Here is a 13,664-nt window from a genome sequence, read left to right as displayed (position 1 = left end):
CAAGGCTATGTCCTTGGCACAGCCTCTGGAAATGGGAAAGGCAAGTGGAACCCACATTCCAAAGACAGGAGAAGGGAAGAGGGGACCCTGGTCATCTAAGTCCAGTTCATGGGGCAATCCAGTTCATGTCTTCTTGATGACCCTCCCCAACACAGACCAGTGAGAAGCAGGCCAGGGCCATGAGGATCTAAGCTGAGATTTGCAGACAGGATCTCTAGGAAGCCTGCTTGCAGAGAGAGGGGCAAGAAACAGACGTGCAGAGGTGAGGAGAGAAGAGGGGAGCGAGGGAGTGAGGAGAAAAAGAAGGAGGAAATGGAGATCGAGATTGAGAGAGAAGTGGAGCTGAATACCAGGGTTCTTGGCCAATTCCTGGCTGTCATCTCCCAGCCTTTATGAAAACCCACTTTCCCTTGGACAGGTTTATTTAATCAATATTAATCAGGTGTATCATGTGCCAAGTTCTATTGTAGGGTCAGGTATACAGCAGTAGCTGCCCACAAGTTGCTTCCTTTCTAGTAGATTCTGTGAGATGTATCTGTTCCTTTTAACACATTTTTCTTTACTTGATTGAGCTCAAGTGGGTTTCTGCTTCTTGCATCCAAGAGATCTCACACGAAGATCAGGTTGGCATGCATCTTCCCATTCTGTGGATGAAGACCCAGAGCTCTGGAGAGGTAACACTAGTTTACTCAGATACAGCTGAGCTTTGAAGGCGGCTCACTCGATTTGAAGCCCAAGCATCTTGCAGTGTTCCCATTGCCTCCCAAGAGATAAAGCCATTCAGACTGCCAGAGGATTTCAGGACTCTGCACCCAGAGGTAACCCTGGGATTAATAGCAAAGATGGCGAGCGGTACATACAGAGAAAATCCTGCTCATGGCAACACACTGAAAGACTTTTACATAAGTTTTAGAGTCTCACAACCGTCCTGCTGGAACCACAGCACAGGCTCAGCTCACTTCTATAGTTGGAAAACCCTGAATTCAGAGCCCCCAAGTAACCTGTTCAAGGTCACAGAGTTGGTGAAGAAAGAGCCAAGACGCCACCCAAGATTCCTAGTCTATGTTCTTTTCCCTATTCAACAATAACTTTAAATCTCCATCAACCATCACAGCATCTCATCATATGGCCCCATCCACTCTTTGGGCTATTTGCTACTTCTCATCCCAGTCTCCACCCACAAGTTGCTATCCAGCTTCTTCACTAAACTCAGGCTTCTTCTGACCTCCCCACATTCTGTCAACACATCCTAGACCCAACATTTTATTCAGCCTCATTACCTAACTACTTCATCCAGGACTATCCATTCCCAGTAAATGCCACCATCTCCAACACGATGACCAGGTTAAACCCTTGAGTCAGCCTTTGCTTCAGAGCTCCTCCACTCCATTAGCTACATGTCCACATCACATAACTGACCAATCCAACCATATCTACTGCTCTGACAGGTGCCTCATCCTGCCTCAACGGGATGACTGGAGTGGCCTCCACTCTGCTATCTCTGCTTCTTAAATTGTGACCTCAGGATATAATATATAAACTGCAGCCAGATATCTTTCCATACAGCCTCTGGATAAAGGCCAGATTAGCACCAGATGCAGTAGCAACTCTAGGCTGGGATTCTCCAAAGGCCAATTGAAGACCAGCTCAGCAGAATCACCCAGGTCTTTTGCTAAGATGTTGGTTCTCAGGCAGTGAATGTAACCCTCTAAATTAGAGTTGCTGAGGAAGGGCCCGAGGATTGTCACTTATTGAGCTCCCAGATGAATTTTATACCCACTAACTATCAGGAACCGCTGAAAATTTTGACAGGTAAGGAGGAAGGTTCTTGGAGGGCATGGGCTGGGAGCTACCCTGGGTCCTTTTAACTGAAGAATGGAGCTGAAATCTAAGCTCTGGGATGAAGTTGAGAAGTAGCTGAGGGTCAGGCGCACAGCACCAAAAAGCACTTGAAAGGCTACTTCCTAGGGGCGCCTGGGTGGCTCAGTGGGTTAAGCCTCTGCCTTCAGCTCAGGTCATGATCTCAGGGTCCTGGGATCGAGCCCCGCATCGGGCTCTATGCTCAGCGGGGAGCCTGCTTCCCTCTCTCTGTCTGCCTCTCTGCGTACTTGTGATCTATCAAATAAAATCTTTAAAAAAAAAAAAGAAAGAAAGAAAGAAAGGCTACTTCCTAGATGTGGGGTCTCAGGCTATGGGATCCTCCTCTGGAACCCCAAGTTATTTAGTCACAGAACAAGATAATGATGTTTCCCTGGTATGGCTTTTGTGAGGATTAAAAACTTTGCAGTTTACCTGGCACAGACGGTAAATGCCTCACAAGTGTGGAACATTATAGTAGTTAGTGATGTTTCTTCCTGAAAACACCAGTTATTTTCTGGTCGAGGGATTTCTATAACTTGAAGGCCAAATGAGCTCCTCTTATGGAATTTTTTATTATTCCCAGGTAACATTATTTTTTTGTTATCCTCTATTCTCTCTCTCTCCCACACACACATACACACCTGACACACATACACATATACCCACTTAACACACACAAACACCAGATTTCATTAATATTCCTGGTTATTATCCTTTTTCTATCTCTTAGTACTGTTAACTGTCTTGGCCACAATTCTTTTGCCTCCACTCTGCCTTTTGAATAATAGCTCAAATCTCAACCTGTATTCTCTTTCCTCCATGAAACTTTCTGAACATTAGCCTGTGGTTTCTCCATCCAGGCAGCATCAATACACCCTCCCCGGGACTTGGCACCAACTCTGCTCTCTCACTGGACTGGGAAGTCCTTAGAGTACATCTTGCCTTACTCCCTTCTAGGCTCCTAAAAGCCCAGCATCATTCTGGCCTGGAAAATGGGCTTGGCAAATGTCTGATAGGTCAGTGAAGGGTTGGTATTTCTGCTTCCTTCTTTCCAACTCAATTAAGGAATAGAGAAAATCATCTCTTCCCCTTTCCAGGGCTTCCTAACTGCTATTAGCCATGAAACATAATTAGGAACGTTCTGTCTTAGTTCCAGTGAAAATAGCTTGTTGTAAGTCAGTGCTGAGTTTTAAATTAAAAATAAATAATAATGTACTTTTAGATGAGGAGGAGTATTTCCTTATTTTTAAATCAATTTTCTGAAGTATGATTTATAAATGATAAACTGTATCCATTTGAAATGGATAATTTAATGATTTTGACAGAGGTAGGCATCCTGGAAATTACCGTCACAGTCAGCATGCCAAACAATTCCATCGATCCTCAAAGACTCTTCATACGCAGATGTATATCCTATAAATGGGAGAATCAACAGAGATTCTCAGTTGTTCCCAGGTGAAAGAGGGGGAGCTGGGGTTTGTGCCCTGGTGATTCTTTCAGGGCAGGTAAATGGCTAATTCATAACAAAGCCTCAGAATACCTTTAGGCAGGTATCAGTTGTCCAAGGGAACTTTCTGAGATGATGGAAGTAATACCATATCAGCACTATCCAATATGGTAGCTACTGATCACATGTAACTGTTGAGATACTGAAATGTGGTGGGTGTGACTGAGGAACTCCATGTTTTATTCAATTAAATTTTAATGAATTTATATTTCAGTTTGAAAAGCCACATTTGGACAGTGGCTACCATATTGGACACCATGAGATACCTAAATCAACAGCACATCTTTACAGAAGGCCTACTCTGTGCTCTGCTCTGAAGTGGAACATATAGGAAGAGAGGCCAGAGTCTGCAAGCCTCCTGGGGAGACTGTTTGAAGCAAGTGAAAAAGCCAAGAGGACACAAAAAAATAGTGTTAAATTGTGGTCAGGCCATAAACCAGAAAAAAAAATATTAACGGGTGACACATCTCAGAGAAAAAGTGGGTTTTGCTCACATCACATACTGTTTAGTGTCAGTATTTGGTTTCAGGTCTAAATGTCTTCACTCCCAGCCCTAATCTGATACACAAAGAACTGTGAGCTAGAGACTGGGAAGGGCTTTGCGGCAACTTTAATGCACAGAAATGTCCATGCTTCAAGAGAAGTTGAAGAACCACAGTATTTGCTCCTATGCTCCTGCCCTGATCTCAGCCCAGGAAATTTGTTTCCATACAAAAATAGGCTTAGGAGTTATCATACCAAGCTTTTAAACATATTAACATTAAAAGTCACAAAGATCTCTAGAACTTTTTAACATTACAAACTAAAACTCCATGCAAATGGAACAAAAAATGTACGCTTAAAAATGGTTAAGAAGGTAAATTTTGCTGCTATAAACATTGGGGTACAGATGCCACAGTCACCAAACTGTGGAAAGAACCAAAATGCCCTTCAACGGATGAATGGATAAGGAAGATGTGGTCCATATACACTATGGAGTATTGTGCCTCCATCAGAAAGGACAAATACCCAACTTTTGTAGCAACATGGACGGGACTGGAAGACATTCTGCTGAGTGAAATAAGTCAAGCAGAGAGAGTCAATTATCATATGGTTTCACTTATTTGTGGAACATAACAAAATGCATGGAGGACATGGGGAGTTAGAGAGAAGGGGGTTGGAGTAAATTGGAAGGGGAGGTGAACCATGAGAGACTATGGACTCTGAAAAACAATCTGAGGTGTTTGAAGTGGCAGGGGGATGGGAGGTTGGGGAACCAGGTGGTGGGTATTATAGAGGCCACGGATTGCATGGAGCACTGGGTGTAGTGAAAAAATAATGATACTGTTATGCTGAAAATAAATAAATTAAAAAAAAAAAGAAAAGCAGAAAAAAAATAAAAAAGAAGGTAAATTTTGTATTATGTGTTTTGTTTTTTATCACAATAAAAAAGTCTCTCTGTGCTTACATTCCAGACTTCTGCATGCACTCTTGACTCAGTGCCCCCTGTGCCACAGAAACTAGCACCATTGCACAACTCTGAAATAATCTGACAAAAAATTTAAAATAATTGCTTTTTAAAAAGTTTAGCTCCAGAGAATGAGAAGACAAACAAACTGGGAGGATATATTTGCAAAAGACACATCTGATAAAGGTCTATTACTTAAAATAATAAATAACTCAAAGTTCAACAATAAAAAAAAAAAAAAAACTCAGTTTTAAAAATGAGCCAAGGACCTTAGCAGACACCTCACCAAAGAGGAGATACAGATGACAAATAGCATTTAAAAAGGCACTTCACATCATATGTCATCTGGAAAATAAATTAACAGGCAATGAAATACTACTACACACTGATCAGAATGGCCAATATTTGGAATACTGACAATACCAAATACTAGTGAGAATGAGGAACAACAGGAACTTTCTTACACTGGTGGTGGGAATACAAAATGGCCCTGCCACTTTGGAAGATAGTTTGATGGTTTCTTTTCTTTTTCTTTTTCTTTTTTTTTTTAAGATTTTATTTATCTATTTGACAGAGAGATAGATCACAAATAGACAGAGTAGCAGGCAGAGAGGAGGAGAAGCAGGCTCCTTACTGAGCAGAGAGCCGGATGTGGGGCTCGATCCCAGGACCCTGGGACTATAACCTGAGCTGAAGGCAGAGGCGTAACCCTCTGAGCCACCCAGGCACCCCAGTTTGATGGTTTCTTATAAAACTAAACATACTCTTATTATATGATCCAGCCCTTGTGGTCCTCAGTTTATTTGCCCAAATAAGTTGACAATGTATGTCTACACAAAAGCCCCCACACAGATTTTTATGGCAGATTTATTTATAATTGCCAAGACTTGAAAACAACCCAGATGTCCTTCAGTAAGTGAATGGATATACAAATGGCTGTTCACCCAGACAATGAAATATTTTCAGCACTAAAAAGAAGTGAACTATTAAGCCATGGAGATACATGGAGGAAACGTAAATGTATATTACAAAGTGAAAGAAGCCAACCTGAGAAGTTGTAATGTATAACTACATTGGGAAACTATATAAAACCTTCTGGAAATGGAAAAACTATGGAGAGAATTAAAAAAATCAATGGTTGCCAGGGGTTAGAAGTGGGGAGAGGAGGAAGGTGAATAGATAGAGCACAGAGGAGTTTTAGGGAAATGAAAATACTCTGTATGGATGTTTATATGCCATTAAATATTTAGCCAAACCCTTTGAATGAATGTAAACATCAAACATGAAACTTAAGGTAAACTATGGACACTGAGTGATTATAGTGCATCAATGTAGGTTCATCTTTGGTATCAAATGGACCATTCTGATGAGTGATTTTTATAATGGGGGATGCTATGAATATATGGGACAAGGGTTATATGGGAACTCTCTCTAACTTCTTCTAATTTTGTTGTGAAATTAAAACTGTTCTAAAAAATTAAGTTTTAAAAAAAGAAAAAGCAGCCCACGGGTTGAGAAAACACAGACATGCAAAAAAATGAGATCAGGAAAACTATACATGACAACAATGAGAAGTTCAACAAAGAGAGATCATAAAAAAGGGAGCCAAACAGAAACTCTGAGCTGAAGAATCCAATGAATGAAATAAAAAATGCAATGAGGGACATCAAAGCAGACTTGACCAAGCGGAAGAGAGAATCAAGAATGTCAAAGATAGTTGAAATTTCCAGAGGAGAAAAAAAATATATAAAAGATTAAAAAAGGGACGCCTGGGTGGCTCAGTTGGTTAAGCAGCTGCCTTCGGCTCAGGTCATGATCCCAGCGTCCTGGGATTGAGTCCCACATCGGGCTCCTTGCTCGGCAAGGAGCCTGCTTCTCCCTCTGCCTCTGCCTGCAATTCTGTCTGCCTGTGCTCGCTCTCTCCCCCCCCCTCTCTCTCTGATAAATAAATAAAAAAAAATCTTAAAAAAAAAAAAGGTTAAAAAAAGGCTAAGGAATATAAGAGGTACTCTTAGATGAACCAATACACATTATGAAGTTACCAGAAGGAGAAAAGAACTAAAAAGCAGCAAAAAGCTTTTAAAAGAAAGAATAACTGAAAACTTCCCAAATCTGCAGAAGAAAATGGATATACTGATTCATGAAGTCTAAAAGATTCTAAATGGGATGAGTATAAAGAGGTCTACACTGAGACACAGCATACTTAAATTGTTGGAAGTTAAAGACAAAGAGAGAATTTTGAAAGGCAAGGTAAAAGTGATCCACCAAATATAAGGGAATCCCATAATCAGTGGATTCCTCAGGAGAAACCTACTTGGCTGAAGAACGTTGGAGGATATATTCAAAGTACTGAAAGACAAAACTGTCAACATGGAATACTACACTATTCTTTAAAAATGAATGAGAGATAAAGCCTTTCCAGACAAACACAGACTGAGGGAGTTCATAATCATTAGGCCTTTCTTAAAAGAAACACCCAAAGCATTTCTTCAAATTGAAACAAAAATATGAAATCATAATTCTCCCTGGTAAAGGTGACTGTATTATACAGACAAATACAGGATAATGTAACATTGTGATGGTGGCATATAAGTTACCTTTTAACCTTAATATAAAGCTAAAAGAAAAAAATGTCTTAATTGATACACAATACAAAAAGAAGTAAAGTTTAAAAAAAAAAAGAAGTGAAGTTTTTTTAGATCAAGCAATGTGGGAGGTGAGGGTGAAAGTGTAGTTTTGGGATGTGATTGAAATTAAGTTGTTATCTACTTAAAATAGGTGGTTATAGCTACAAGATATTTTACACAATCTTCAAGATAACCACAAAGGAAAAAAAAGAAAACCTATAATGCACAAACAATAAAGAAAACATAATCAAAGTACATCACTACAAAAAATAAATACATCACAAAGGGTGATAACAAGAGAGGAAAACAGCAACAACTGCAAGAGACAAACAACAAAATAGCAGTAGTAATTTCCTATCTATAAATAATAACTTTAAGTGTAAATGGAGTAAACTATTCAATCAAAAGATATAGAGTCACTTAATGGATTAAAAAAAAAGACAAGATCCAGCCACATGCTGTTTACAAATGAATCAGTTTAGATTTAAGAACACACATAGGATTAGGGGTACATAGGTGGTTCAGTCAGTTGGGCATTGCACTTGATTTCAGCTTGGGTCATGATCTTAGGGTCTCGGAATCAAGCTCCACCTTGGGCTCTCTGTTGAATATGCAGTTTGCTTGACATTATCTCTCACTCTTCCCCCCTCTGTTCCTTTCCCCACTCACACCCTCTAAACAAACAAACAAACAAACAAACAAACTTACACAGGATGATAGTGAAGAGGTGAAAAAAATATTCCATGCTAATAATAGCCAAAAGAAAGAGGTAGGGGGTTCTAGTTATATCAGGCAAAATAGACTTTAAATCCAAAACTGTCTCTAGCTACAAAGAAGGTCATACATAGTGAGAAAAGGGTCAATTCAACAGGAATAAATAATAATTATAAATACATACACACTGAACATCGGAGCACCTGAAACGTAAAGCGAACAATGACAAGTCAGAAAGAAGAAAATAACAGCAATACAATAGCAGTAGGAGAGTTTAATACTCTACTTTTAATATGGACAGAATATCCACACAGACAATCAATGAAACAACTGACCAACCCTAATGAACATATTCATCATTTCCACTCCACAGAAGAATACACATTCTCTAAAGCATACACAGAAGATTCTCCAGGAAACAATGTGTGATAGGTCACAAAACAAATCTTAACAGAATCAAGAAAGCTGAAAACATTCCAAATATCTTTTCTGAGCACAATGGAAAGAAACTATAAATTTAAAAAAAAAGAGAGTTGAGTCAAAGAGATAAACAAAAAGACAGTTTAAAATATATCAAGACAAATGAAAGCACAACATACCAAAACACATGGGATAAGATACAGTAAAAGCAGTACTAAGAAGAGAGTTTATAGTGATAAATGCCTACATTAAAAAAAGAAGAAATATCTCACATAAATAACACTACACTTCAAGGAAACAGAAAAAAAAAAACGAAGTCCAATGTTAATGGAAGGAAGGAAATAAGAAATATTAAAGCAGAAATAATAGGGAATAGAAAAATAAAACAAAATAAAACTTAGAGTTGACTTCTGAAAAAAATCACCAAAACTAGCAATTGATTTAATAGATGAAGAAAAAGGGGATAACACTGAAATAAGTAAAATTAGAAATTAAAGAGGAGATATTATAACATATGCTTCAGATATAAAAAGGATCATAAGAGACTATCATGAACAATTACATTCCAACAAATTGTATAACCTAGAATAAATGGATAAATACCTAGAAATATAAACCCTACCAAAACTGGATCGAGAGGAAACAGAAAGCATGAATAGGCAAATAACAAATGAGGAGATACAAGCAGTACATAAAAACTTCCAAGAAACAAAAGCACAATAGTAGATGGCTTCACAAGTGAATTCTATCAAATATTCAAAGAAGCACTAATGACAATCTTTCCTGAACTCTTGCAAAAATTCAAAGAAGGGAAGACATTTCTAAACTCATATTATGAGGCCAGTATCACACTGATACCAAAGCCAGACAAATACACCACAAGATAAGAAAACTATAGGCCGGTATCTCTGAAAAACATAGATGCAAAAAGTCCTCAGTAAAATAATGCACACCAAATTCAACAGGACATTGAAAGGGTTATATACTATGACTAAGTGGGCTTTATCCCTGGGATGCAAGAATGCCTCCACACATACAAATCAATCAATCTGACCCACCATATGATGATAAGGTAGAAATGACACGATCATCTCAATATATGCAGAAAAATCATTTGATGAAATTCAACATCTTTTATGGTGAAAACTTTCAATAAAATAGGCATAGGAGGAACTTATACAATAAAAGCCAATATGAAAAGCCCACAGCTAATGTCATAATCAATGTAGAAAAACTGTCCTCTAAGATCTAGTACAAGAAGGGATGTCTACTCTTGCCACTTCTTTTCAACATAGTACCAGAAATCCTAGCCAGAGTAATTAGATAAGAAAAAGTGAAAAAAATCATTCAAATTAGAAAAGAAGAAGTAAAATGATCTGTTTGGAAATGACATGATCATATATATGGAGAATCAAGACATCAAAAAGTTGTTACAACTAATAAATGAATTCAGTAAGATAAAGGATACAAAACCAGCAGACAAAAATCAACGGTGTTTCTATACAGGAACAACAAACTATCTAAAAATAATATTAAGGGGCCCCTGGGTGGCTCAGTGGGTTAAGCCTCTACCTTTGGCTGGGGTCATGGTCTCAGAATCCTGGGATAGAGCCCAGCTGGGCTGGGCTCAGCAGGGAGCCTGCTTCCCCCTCTCTGTCTACTTGTGATCTCTCTCTGTCAAATAAATAAATAAATCATTAAAAAAGAGAGAGATTAAGAAACAAATTCCATTTATAAGAGCATAGGAAAAATAAAACACTTGGACACTAACTTAACCAAAGAGGTAAAAGATTTGTACACTAGAAATTATAAAATATTGATAATAAAATTAATAGAGACACAGACAAAAAAACAGCAGAAGCATTTTGTGTCCATGAACTGGAAGAGTTAAAATTAAGATGTCTATACTACCCAAACTGATATACAGATTAATGTAGTCCCTATCAAAATCTCAGAGGTACTCCTTATAGAAAACAACAAAAATCTTAAAGTTTATATGGAACCACAAAAGAATCAGAACTAAAGCAATCTTAAGAACAAAACTCTTGAATTACACTTCCTGATTTCAAAATATATTACAAAGGAATGGTAATCAAAACATAGAGTGTTCTGCAGTATGATATAAGCCTGAAAATAGACATGGACAATGGAATAGAATAGAAAGCTGCAGAAGAAACCATGCATGTATGGTCAACTGATCTTCAACAAGGTGCCAAGAACGCACAATGGAGAAAAGAGTTTCTTCAATAAACAGAATGGGAAAAGGGCATATACATATGCACAGGAATGAAATTGGACCCTTATCTCTTATCATAAACAAAAATAAACTCAAAATGAAATAAAAAAAATTAAACATAAGACTTGAAACTATAAAGCTACTAGAAGAAAACAAAGGGTAAGTTCCTTGTTATGTGTCTTGGCAATGATTTGTTTTGGATTTGAACCAAAAGCCCAGGCAACAAAAGCAAAAACAGACAAGTGAGATTGCACCAGACTAAAAGCAAAACAGTAACAAGCAAGCAAGCAATCAAACAACTTCTGCACAGTGAAGGTTAACAGTCAGCAGAATGAAAAGACTACCTATAGAGTGGGAGAGAATATTTGCAAATCATATATCTGAGAGAGCATTAATAGCCAAAATATATAAGGAACTCCTACAACTCAAGAGCAAGAAAAAAAAGATTTAAAAAAATTGGCAAAGGACCTGAATAGACATTTCTCCAAAGGAGGCACAAAAATGGCCAACAAAAACATGAAAACAGACTCAACATCAGTCATCATCAGGAAAACGCAAATCAAAACCACAGTGAGATACCACCTTATACCTAATCAGGATGGCTATTACCAAAAAGACAAAAAAGGTAACATGTGGGAAAGGATGTGGAGAAAATGGAACCACAGTACACTCTTCTTGGAAATGTAGATGAGTACAGCCACTATGGACTATTATGAGGTGCTCTAAAAAAATAAAAGAGAACTACTATATGATCCAGAGAGCCTACTTCTGGGTATATCCAAAGGAAACAAAATCAGTATCTCAGAGTTAACTACACTCCCATGTTCATTGTTGAATTATTCACACCAGTCAAGACTTGGAAACCACCTGACTGTCCATTGATGGATACTGAATAAAGAAATGTGAGATATATACATTCATTTGTCTTTTAATTCTTTAAAGAAGGGAAATCCTGACATTTGTGACAGTAGGAATAAACTTAGTGCACATTGCATCATGTGAAATAAGCCAGACACAGAAATCAAATGCTGCATGATTTTAGTTATATGCAAAATATAAGATAATTGAGCTCATAGAAGCAGAGTAGAGGGGCACCTGGGTGGCTCAGTGGGTTAAGCCTCTGCCTTCAGCTCAGGTCATGATCTCAGGGTTCTGGGATCCAGCCTGGCATCGGGCTCTCTGCTCAGCGGGGAGCCTGCTTCCTCCTCTTTCTCTGCCTACTTCTCTGCCTACTTGTGATCTCTATCTGTCAAATAAATAAATAAAATTTAAAAAAAGAGAGAGAGAGAAACAGAGTAGAATGTTGGGTGTCAAGGGCTAGGGGAGGGGGAAATGGAGACCTAGTGGTTGAAGAGTACAGGGTTTCAGTTATGCAAGAAGATTAAGTTCTGGAAATCTAAGTTCTATTCATGTTACTATAGTTAACAATGTTGCTCATTTGAAACTGGTGGAAAGAATAGACCTTGAGTTCTCACCACATATAAGTGGAAGGCAAGTGGAAACTATATAAGGTAATAGCTTTGTTAATTAACTTCAGTGTGGTGTTTATTTTACAATGAATATGTAATCAAAACATTGAGTGGTATACCTTAAATATGTACAATTTTCATTTGTCAATTGTACCTCAATAAAGCTGAAAGAAGTTAAGCATAAAAAAGAAAATAACTACTTGGATCTCTAAAGGAAATTAGAAGGGCATTCAGATGGCTTGGTCCGCTAAGTGTCTGATTCTTGATCTTGGCTCAGGGTGTGAATTTGAGCTCTGAGTTAGGCTCAAAAAAAAAAAAAAAAAAGAAAAGAAAAGGAAATTATAGAAATCCAGAACTGTTTAACATAAGCAATGAAAGATGAGATGATAAAATAAAAACAAAAAATAAAAAAACAAAACAAAAACCAACCAAAAATGAAAAGAGAACTGGCAAAAGAAAGGCAAGAAATTAAGGGAACTATGCCCCATTTTGAGGACTTAAAATAGCATAGGAAGCAGTGAAAAGAGAATTAAAGAAAAAAAAATCCATAATGTAGAGGACAGACTTGAAAAAAAACATCATAAAGAAATAAAGTGCAAAGTTTGATGAAAAGAAGAAAATGATGGATGTGGATGTGGGACAAAAGCAATAGAGAACCAATGTACAAGCAGGATGCCTGAAGAAAACAACAAAACCACTGGAAAAAAAAATTCAAATATGTGACCCTGACATTAGATTTCGATCTTAAAAAACACTAAAATTGGCTTTAAAAATTACAATAATAATTATATATCCTCTTGAGGAGATGGGAGTTCTATAAAAGCTGCTCAGCAAAAGAATTGTGTCACCTATGCTCACGGTGCTGATGTTCCGCCTCAGGGCCGTGGTCTTAGTCTTGACTCTGCCTCGTTGAAATATTTTCAAATGGCTTTTCATCCTTCTGTTTCCAGGTTTAATGTCAAATTCTCCAAGGCCTTTTCTAGCCTTCTTCTATAAAACATATCTCTGAAGTACTATCACCTTACCATAATTATTTGTTTCTTGATAATTATGCTTGCTTTTCCTTTTAAACTTTCAAAATGTCTGTTTTTAATTATCTATAACTTACTGCTGGAATTTAAACTTTAAGAGGAGGGAACCTCATTCATCACTTTGCTCCTAGCATCTACTACAATGGAGGGCACAGAGTAAATAGTTAATAAATGTGCTGAATGGATGAATAAAAACTTTTAAGATAAAAACATCTTTTAAACCAAACAGGAAAAAAAAAATCACTTCCTGCTGAAGGATGATTTTTCTTTTTATCTACATCAGAATTTTTTATGAGACTGAACTCATGTGTTGCTAAAGGTAAACTAAAAAGCCCAACTAAATAAAAGATCAT

This window comes from Mustela putorius, unplaced genomic scaffold, assembly GCF_011764305.1.
Source record: "Mustela putorius furo isolate JIRA1106 unplaced genomic scaffold, ASM1176430v1.1 tig00000174_pilon_pilon_pilon, whole genome shotgun sequence".
In the NCBI taxonomy this organism is placed as follows: Eukaryota; Metazoa; Chordata; class Mammalia; order Carnivora; family Mustelidae; genus Mustela; species Mustela putorius.
This window is presented reverse-complemented; position numbering follows the sequence as displayed.